This window comes from Peromyscus eremicus, chromosome 4 (genome assembly GCF_949786415.1).
Source record: "Peromyscus eremicus chromosome 4, PerEre_H2_v1, whole genome shotgun sequence".
Lineage (NCBI taxonomy): Eukaryota > Metazoa > Chordata > Mammalia > Rodentia > Cricetidae > Peromyscus > Peromyscus eremicus.
In genome coordinates, this window is record NC_081419.1 from 25,700,424 (window position 1) to 25,710,996 (window position 10,573).

Genomic DNA, 10,573 nt, shown 5'->3' on the forward strand with positions numbered 1-10,573 from the left:
TTGATGTCTAATTTCTTGAGTTCCTTATATATTCTGGATATCAGTCCTCTGTCAGATGTGGGGTTGGTGAAGATCTTTTCCCATTCTGTAGGCTGTTGCTTTGCCTTGTTGACCATATCCTTTGCTCTATAAAAGCTTCTCAGTTTCAAGAGGTCCCATTGATTGATTGTTTCTCTCAGTGTCTGAGCTACTGGTTTTATATTTAGGAAGTGATCTCCTATGTAAATGCGTTCAAGACTACTTCCTACTTTCTCTTCTAGCAGGTTCAGAGTAGCTGGATTTATGTTGAGGTCATTGATCCACTTGGACTTAAGTTTTGTGCACGGTGATAGATACAGATCTATTTGCAGCCTTCTACATATTGATATCCAGTTATGCCAGCATCATTTGTTGAAGATGCTTTCTTTTTTCCATTGTACACTTTTGGCTTCTTTGTCAAAAATTATATATTCATAGGTGTTAGGATTAATGTCAGCGTCTTCAATTCGATTCCATTGGTCAACATATCAGTTTTTATGCCAGTACCAAGCTGTTTTTATTACTATAGCTCCATAGTAGAGCTTGAAGTCAGGGATCGTGATGCCTCCAGAGGTTGTTTTATTTTACAGTATTCTTTTGGCTATCTTAGGTTTTTTGTTTTTCCTTATAAAGTTGAATATTATTTTTTCCAGATCTTTGAAGAATTGTGTTGGTATTTTGATGGAGATTGCATTGAATCTGTAGATTGCTTTTGGTAAGATTGCCATTTTTACTATGTTAGTTCTGCCTATCCATGAGCATGGAAAATCTTTCCGTTTTCTGACATCTTCTTCAATTTCTTTTTTCAGGGACTTAAAGTTCTTGTCATATAGGTCCTTCACTTGCTTGGTTAGTGTTACCCCAAGGTATTTGATGTCATTTGTGGCTATTGTAAAGGGTAATGTATCTCTGATTTCCTTCTCCGCCTGTTTGTCAATTGTATATAAGAAGGCTACTGATTTTTTTTGAGTTGACCTTGTATCCTGCTATGTTGCTGATAGTGTCTATAAGTTGTATCAGTTTCTTGGTTGAATCTTTGGGGTCACTCAAGTATACTATCATGTCATCTGCAAATAGGGAAAGCTTGACTTCTTCCTTTCCAATTTGTATCCTCTTAATCTTCTTATGTTGTCTTATTGCTCTGGCTAGAACTTTAAGTACTATATTGAATATGTATGGGGAGAGCAGACAGCCTTGCCTCATTCCTGATTTTAGTGGAATCGCTTTGAGTTTCTCTCCATTTAATTTGATGTTGGCTATTGGCTTGTTGTAAATTGCCTTTATTATGTTTAGGTATGTTCCCTGTATTCCTGATCGCTCCAAGACCTTTATCATGAAGGGGTGTTGAATTTTGTCAAATGCCTTTTCTGCATCTAGTGAGATGATCATGTGTTTTTTTCTTTGAGTTTGTTTATATGGTGTATTACATTGACGGACTTTTGTATGTTGAACCACCCTTGCATCCCTGGGATGAAGCCTACTTGATCATGATGGATAATTGCTTTGATGTGTTCTTGGAGTCTGTTTGCCAGTATTTTATTGAGTATTTTTGCATCAATGTTCATGAGGGAGATCGGTCTGTAGTTCTCTTTCTTTGTTGTATCCTTGTTTGGTTTAGGAATCAGGATAATTGTAGCCTCATAGGAGTTTGGTAATGTTCCTTCTGTTTCTATTGTGTGGAACAATTTAGAGAGTATTGGTATTAACTCTTCTTTGAAGATCTGGTAGAATTCTACGCTGAAACCATCTGGTCCTGGGCTTTTTTTGTTTGGGAGACTTTTAATGACTGTTTCTATTTCCTTAGGGGTTATTGGACTTTTAAATAGTTTATCTGATCTTGATTTAACTTAGGTATATGGTACCTATCCAGAAAATTATTCATTTCTTTTAGATTTTCCAGTTCTGTGGAGTAGAGGTTTTTGAAGTATGACCTGATGATTCTCTGGATTTCCTCAATGTCTGTTGTTATGTCCCCCTCTTCATTTCTGATTTTGTTAATTTGGATGCTCTCTCTCTGTGTCTTTCGGTTAGTTTGGATAAGGGCTTGTCTATCTTGTTGATTTTCTCAAAGAACCAAGTCTTTGTTTCATTAATTTTTTGTATTATTCTCTTTTTTTTTCTATTTTATTGATTTCAGCTCTCACTTTGATAATTTCCTGGCATCTATTCTTCCTGGGAGACTTTGCTTCTTCTTGTTCTAGAGCTTTCAGGTGTGCTGTTAAGTCACTAGTGTGAGATTTCTCCAACTTCTTTATGTGGGCATTTAGTGCTATGAATTTCCCTCTTAGCACTGCTTTCATAGTGTCCCATAAGTTTGGGTATGTGGTGTCTTCATTTTCGATGATCTCTAGGAAGTCTTTAATTTCTTTCTTTATTTCTTCCTTAACCTATTGGTGATTCAGTTCGGTATTATTCAGTGTCCATGAGATTGTAGGTTTTCTGTAGTTTTTGTTGTTGTTGAAATCTAACTTTAAACCATAGTGGTCTGATAGAACACAGGAGGTTATTCCAATTGTTTTGTATCAGTTGAGCTTTGCTTTGTGGCCAAATATATGGTCAATTTTAGAGAAGGTTCCATGGGGTGCTGAGAAGAAGGTATATTCTTTTTTGTTAGGATGGAATGTTCTGTAGATATCGATTAAGTCCATTTGAGTCATGACATCAATTATGTCCTTTATTTCCCTGTTAAGTTTCGATTTGGGAAATCTGTCCAGTGGTGAAATTGGGGTGTTGAAGTCTCCCACTATTAATGTGTGGGGTTTTATATGTGGTTTAAGCTTTAGTAATGTTTCTTTTACATATGTGGGTGCCCTTGTGTTTGGGGCATAAATGTTCAGAATTGAAACTTCATCTTGGTGGATCTTTCCTGTTATGAGTATGTAATGCCCTTCTTGATCTCTTTTGATTGATTTTAGTTTGAAGTCTATTTTGCTGGATATCAGGATGGCTACACCCGCTTGTTTCTTAAGACCATTTGATTGGAAAGTCTTTTCCCAGCCTTTTATTCTTCGGTAGTGTCTATCTTTGAACTTGAGATGTGTTTCTTATATGCAGCAGAAAGATGGATCCTGGTTTCATATCCATTCTGTAAGCCTATGTCTTTTTATCGGTGAATTAAGTCCATTGATATTAAGAGATATTAATGTCCAGTGATTGTTCATTCCTGTTATTTTTGGTGGTAGTGTGTGTGTGTACTTCTCTTCTTTTGGGTTTACTGCTGTGGCTTTATCTATTGCCTGTGTTTTCGAGGATGTATCTGACTTCATTAGGTTGGAATTTTCCTTCTAGTGTTTTCTGTAGGGCTGGGTTTGTGGATAAGTATTGTTTAAATCTGGCTTTGTCTTGGAATGTCTTGTTCACTCCATCTATGATAACTGAAAATTTTGCTGGGTATATTAGTCTAGGCTGGCATCCATGCTCTCTTAGTGTCTGCATTACATCTGTCCAGGTCCTTCTGTCTTTCAAAGTCTCCATTGAGAAATTGGGTGTTATTCTCATAGGTTTGCCTTTATAAGTCACTTGGCCTTTTTCCTTAGCTGCTCTTAATATTCTTTCTTTATTCTGTACGTTTAGTTGTTTAATTATTATGTGGCCAGGGGACTTTTTTGGGGGGTCTAGTCTGTTTGGTGTTCTGTAGGCTTCTTTTATCTTCATAGGCATTTCCTTCTTTAAGTTGGGAAAGTTTTCTTCTATGATCTTGTTGAATATATTTTCTGTGCCCTTGAGTTAGTATTCTTCTCCTTCTTCTACCCCTATTATTTATAGGTTTGGTTTTTTCATGGTGTCCCAAATTTCTTGGACATTTTGGTTCATGACTTTGTTGGCTTTAGTGTTTTCTTTGACGGATGAATCTATTTCTTCTACTGTATCTTCAACACCAGAGATAGTCTCTTCCATCTCTTGCATTCTGTTGGTTATACTTGCATCTGAAGTTCCCGATCGTTTACTCAGATTTTCTATTTCCAGCATTCCCTCAGTTTGTGTCTTCTTCATTTTTCCTATTTCCCTTTTCAGGTCTTGGACTATTTCCTTCATCTCTTTCATTGCTTTTTCATGATTTTCTTTAAGGGCTTTATTGTTTTCTTCCAGGGCTTTACTGTTTTCTTCTACTTTATTTGTCCTTTCCTCTAGTTTTTTATAGCATTCTTCACATTTTTGGTTTGTCTTTTCCTCTATATAAGCCTCTACCTTCTTCATGATGTTATTCATAAGGCTGTTTTCTTCTGCTTCTTCCAATTTTTGATGTTCAGGTCTTGATGTTGGAGGAGGGCTAGGTTCTGGTGATGCTGTATTGCTCTTCATTTTGTTGTATGTACTTCTGCCTTGACATCTGCCCATCTCCTTGTGGTTTATTGTTGGTCTTATCAGCACACTTGGTCCAGACAAAGCTGACAGATTCAGGAAGTGTCTCTCTCTCTCTTGAACAGATGGGAGCTCTCTTGTCCAGATGGGAAGTCCAGAGCAGGATGGGAGCTCTTGTCTCTCTCTCTCTCTCTGGTCCAGAAGGGAAGTCCGGGGCAGGATGGGAGCTGGAGGCTGGTCTCTAAGTCTCAGGAAGAGGCTGGAGTCTTGGGCAGATGGGTGTGGGGCCAGGGCTTGGAGATTGCAAGGTCTGCTGGGGGTCTTGGAGAATGGGAGCCTTCCCGGTAGGGCTAGAAGGGAACCTGCCCGGTGGCCAGAACCTGGGGCCAAGTTGGGCAGGTCTTCCCCAGAGTGGCTGGTGCCCAGGGATGGGCTCTAGTCTGAGCCCAGGCACTCACCTCTTGTCCAAATGGGAAGTCCGGGGCAGGATCAAGTGCTTGTTTTTTGAGCATTGACCAGATATACTAGAACTATCTGCATTGTCTATGTATCAAGAGGTTTTCATTATTTTTGCCTTAAGATGTCTATTTTTGGTAATGACAAACACATTTTTTGTTTTGTTTTTAAAGGCCTATTCTTTCTCAATAACACCTTTAATTGTTCTTAAATTGTTTCATATCTAGTCAAATTGAGATTTTTAATAACTTCATTTTAAATTGTAATAAAAGTTTACACCTTGATTTTGTTCAAAATGAAAAAGTCATCAAACTCAAAGAAACTGTTAATAAAGGTATATAATAATAATAATAATAATAATAGTAATAATAATAATAATATCAGAAAGAATATAAATGAATGACTTAATGATACAACTGAAGAATTTGGAAAACAGGCCAGGCGGTGGTGGCGCACGCCTTTAATCCCAGCACTTGGGAGGCAGAGCCAGGCGGATCTCTGTGAGTTTGAGGCCAGCCTGGACTACCAAGTGAGTCCCAGGAAAGGCGCAAAGCTACACAGAGAAACCCTGTCTCGAAAAACCAAAAAAAAAAAAAAACAAAAAAAACAAAAAACAAAAAAAAAAAACAAACAAAAAAAAAAAACAAAAAAAAAGAATTTGGAAAACAAAAACAAACAAACTCAAATCCAGTAGACAGAAAGAAATAATGAAAATCAGAACAAAAATCAATGAAGTAGAAACAAAATAATACAAAAATCATCAAATCGAAGAGCTAGTTCTTTGGGGGAGATAATGAAATCAATAGACCATTGGCCCAATTAACCAAGAGAAATGAAGAGATGCCCAAATTAACACAATTAGAAATGTACAGGGAAACATTATAACTGAAACAAAAAAATTCAGAATATTGTAAGGGAGTATTTTTAAAACATTAAATATATTGAGTTAGAAAATATAAAATAAATGAATAAATTTCTAGGTTCATCCAAGCCACCAATCTTAAGCCAAGAAAAGTGCAATAACTTCAACCCATAACAACTAAGGAAAATGGAGCAGTAAACAGCCTTCCAACTAAATATAATTCCAGATCCCAATGGATTCACATCAGAATTTCACCAATCTCTCAAAGAATATCTACAATCAGTATTTCTTAAGTTATCAAGAAGAGAAAGAAACAGAAGAAACATTTTTAGAATATTTGTATGTAGACAGTTTCATTCTAATATACAAGGCAGGTGAAGACAAAACAACAAAAAATAAACTACAGGATAATAAAAATGATGAATATACATGCAAACATCATCAACAACAAACAAACCATCTACCACGATCAAGTTGACTTTATCCCAGAGATTAAGGGATAGTTCAAGACACATGAGTATATGAATGTAATAAGTTACATAAATCTACCTAAAGACAAATCACAAAAATCAAGTGAATTTTTATATGATCACTACAGATGCTGAAAACGCCTTTGACAAAAGCAAACATGCATTCATGAAAAAAAAAAGTCCTAGATAGACAGAAGGGAACATTCCTCAGCATAATAAATGGTATTTAACAAACACACAGCAAACATCACTCTAAATGGAGAAAAACTTGAAGCTACCTTATCAAAGTCAGGACAGGACAGGGCTGTCCATCATCCATACTCCTTTTCAATTAAATACTTAAAACTCTAAGAAAAAAGAAGGAACTCAAAGGGATACAAATATGAAAAGAAGAGAACGTTTCCCTATTTGCAGAGGAAAATGATGTTATTCATAAGGGATCTCAAAAATCCCATTGGAAAAACTCTAGAAATGACGTACCCTTTCAGCAAAGTGACAGGATTAGAAACCAACTTCCAAAAACCCATAGACTTTCTATACACAAATAACAAACATGCCAAGAAAGATATCTTGATATACTGTAATCCCATTCAAAATACTTTCAAGAAAAATAAAATATGAGTAAACATAAATAAGGATGTGAAAGGCATGTACAATGAAAACCTCATATCTCTGAAAAAGATTTACAACAAACACTAGATGATGTAAAGACCTCACATGCTGATGAATTTGGTGAAATAAATACAGTGAAAATAAATATATTATCAAAAGCAATTTTCAGATTCAATGTTATCCTAATTAAAATCCCTAGGATATTATTTACATAAATATAAAAAAAATAAAAATTCATATTGATTCACAAAAGACTACAGATAGGCAAAGAAATCTTGAGCAAAATGAACAGTGCTAGAGTATAATCTATATATAATCTAAATCTATGTATACTCTAAATATATTGTGAAGCTGTCATAATAAAATCAGCATGGTGCTGTCATAAAAAGCAGCAATGTATATCAATGAAATAAAGTAGAAGATTCAAACATAAATGCACATGAATACAGTAATTTTTAATATTTGAAGAAGATAAATGATACCATTATCAACAAATGATGCTAGGAAACTTCATGTCCATATGTGGAGGAATGAAATTAGACTCACATCTATCATCATACACAAAAATCAATTCAAAATGAAACAGACATCTCAAGTGAAACCTGAATCAACGAAACTGCTGGAAGAAAATACAGGCAGTACCTTACAAGGTATAGGTATAGGAAAGGATTTTCTGACTAGGACTCCATTTGCCTAAAGACAAGGCCCACAAAAAGCTAAAAAGCTTCTGCACAGCCAAAGGATTCACTATTCAAGTGAGAAGAAAGCCCACAGAGTGGGAAAAGATCTTTTCCAGCTATACATCTGACAGAGAAAAAAATACACATAATATACAAAGAACTAAAAAAAAAAAAAGTAAAGAAAACAAGTCACTCAATTAAAAAGTATGATGTGTTTATGAACAGAGCATTCACAATAGATAAAATAAAAATGGCAAAGTGACATCTGAAAATGTGTTCAACTCTCTCTGCAATTAGACAAATGCTAACTTAAACTACTCTGAAATTTCATTAGAATTGCTAAGGTCAAGAATTTGACAACCATTTCTGGTGAGGATGTGAAGAAAGCAGAAACCACTCACTGTTGGTGGGATTGAAAACTGGTCCCATTATTACAGAAATAAGTGTGGAGAATTCCCTAGAAGGTAAAAGGAGTTCTACCACATGATCCAGCTATGGCACTCTTCAGAATATGAACAAAGAACCGGACATCCTAGTCCACAGACCCTTTGCCATTACTGTTCTATTCAGAATAGCTGGAACTGTAATCCATTTAACTCAACTGCTGCACAGATGATGAAAATGTGGTACATATTCGTAACAGAATATTACACAGATGTAAAGAGAAATTAAACAATTTAACTTACAGGTAATTATATGGACTAGAAAAATGTTATATTGAGTGAGGCAACTCAGATCCAGAAATACAAACAGCTTATGTTTTTTTTTTCATTTGTGAACCATAGGTACAAATATTTAGATGTAAGTGTACAATCTGGAGGGGAATAGGAGCATACAGGTGTAATGGAGAGGGAATTGGGGGTGGAAGCAGGGTGGGGGGAATTTAACTGGGAAAAGAGGAGGAAGGTAAATAGAAATGGAGAGGGAGTAAGTAGGGCAAGTATAAAATAGCGACGTTTAAAGAAACCACAGGGAAACATGTCAATTTGTTTCCTTTTAAAACACATATAAAATGAAGCTGGAGTGATGGCTCCTAATGGTGAGAGCATTTACTGGTCTTCCAGAGGACCTGGGTGCATATCCTAGCATTCATGGGGCAGTTTACAACATTCTGTAACTACAGTTCTAGTGAATCAAGTGTTCTCTCCTGACCTCTGATGTACCAAGCATACATGTAGTATAGACACTCACACAAGCAAACAAACCTTCATGTACCTAAAGTAACAAACGTTTTAAAAATAAACACATATATAAGTGTAAGTATAGTTATATATATATATATATATATGTACTATTATATATTACATAATTTTTATATGTATATAGTTTGAATGAAATTTTTATCATTTGAGGTGATAATGCTCCCCTCAAGAGCCACAGACTATCTAAACAAAAAGAAAAAAGAAAAAAAGAAAACCAAACCTCCAGTATCAGACATGAAAATTTTCCCTTCAAGTTGTTAAACCCAAGAGACTCCTCAAATGATACATACTATTGCCACTGCCTTTGGTTGCTTTGCAGAGCTTGCAGGTAAAACTTTTGTTGAAGATAGGACATACTTTGTACACATGAATTGGAGGAATCAAGGTAGAACCTGCCTAGAAGTATACGAAGTTGCTCTATAATCTGTTCAGGGAGGAAAACAATCAATAGTCCTAATCAGAGGTAAAGTCTATGAACTATAGCCATGGCCAGCATTACAAACTATCCCCAAGGGTATCATAGTAGCACCTACATTTTGTCAGTAACCAACAACTGTTTAATCGAACTTGAAGTCAGATTGAATTCATGCCTGTTACTGCAAATCTAGCCAATTACCTGTGGCTGGTAAGGTCATGGACCCTAGAGGAGAACCTACATCTGCCATGTTCCTAAACCAACATAATTTCTAATTTCTAAGTGTAGCTGCTGGCCTTCATCAAAGCAGCTTTTTTAATTTTTTTTTTTTATTTTGCAGATTGAGACTCTCACAGAAATCTCTAACTGGTTAAAAGCACAACATAACCCTTACATGTAAAGCTCGGGGAGATTTGTGGATATGGGGGGGGGCAAAAAGATAGTAAAAGTTAGAGAGGTATTATCTTCTATTATGTAACAGGGAAGCTGAACTCATGACATTTCAACAATATGATCACCTAACAAGACTTTCACAGTGATAGCACCAGTAGACATATCAAAATAAAGGAGAAATCTGACAAAGCTCCACCCCTTGCTGAAAGAGGAAGAATGAGTCTTCTCCGTGGGCAAGTCCCTTTCTAGATTACTCAATTCTAAAAGGCTAACCTTAAGTGCATACCCTCAAATATCACCAAATTCACTCAGCTAATGGTTGCATTACATATACTAACATATATATGTAGCATATGCAAGCATATAAATACAACAATAATAAGAAGAAGAAAGAAAGTTTACGAATAGAGAGGGAGTTGGGGGGCAGATGAGTTCAGGGGAAGAGTGGAGTTTGGATATAATGTAAATAGGTACACTTGTATGATTTTCTCAAAATTAAAAATAAAATAAACTGAATTGGATTTTTCCAATTGGGAACAGATGACTTTAAAACAGTATATAAGGCAAGTTTAGATAAAACTATACTATTTTAGAACTGTGAAATTATTTCATGATTTGAAAAACCCACAGGGTAGTTACATTAATCTAATATGTTGAGATTTTTGATACCTTTCTTCTTCACAAAAGGTTTATAAATATGAAAATGCAATTGATTTTTATTACTAATCTTATACTAAGAATGTGTAACATACTTCATTTATTATGTTTTCCATGTGTTATTTTTTGGTTGATATTAAGTGTTTGGGTTGTTTTCTTTTCTTCTTTCTTTTATAATAATAGTTGAGTAATACAGAATTAACTGTTCCCATTACTAGAAAATGTTTTGTGCAACTTGGTCCCAGGTGTGGACTCCCTATTTTATCACACAGAAGGTTCTGGCACTGCCCAAACACCTCTAAACTTAATGCAATTTTGTTTTAGGGACATTTCTTGCTGGAATACATCCAATTCCAAAAGACTAAAAAAAAAGCTAAAAGTGATGAAACAGTCACATTGAAATGTATATTTCTCTGTCAAACAAAGAGTCCCATGTATTACATAAATGAAAATGATTACCTCTCAGAACTGGAGGTCAGTCACTGATTAAGTTTTGGAGAGAAAGA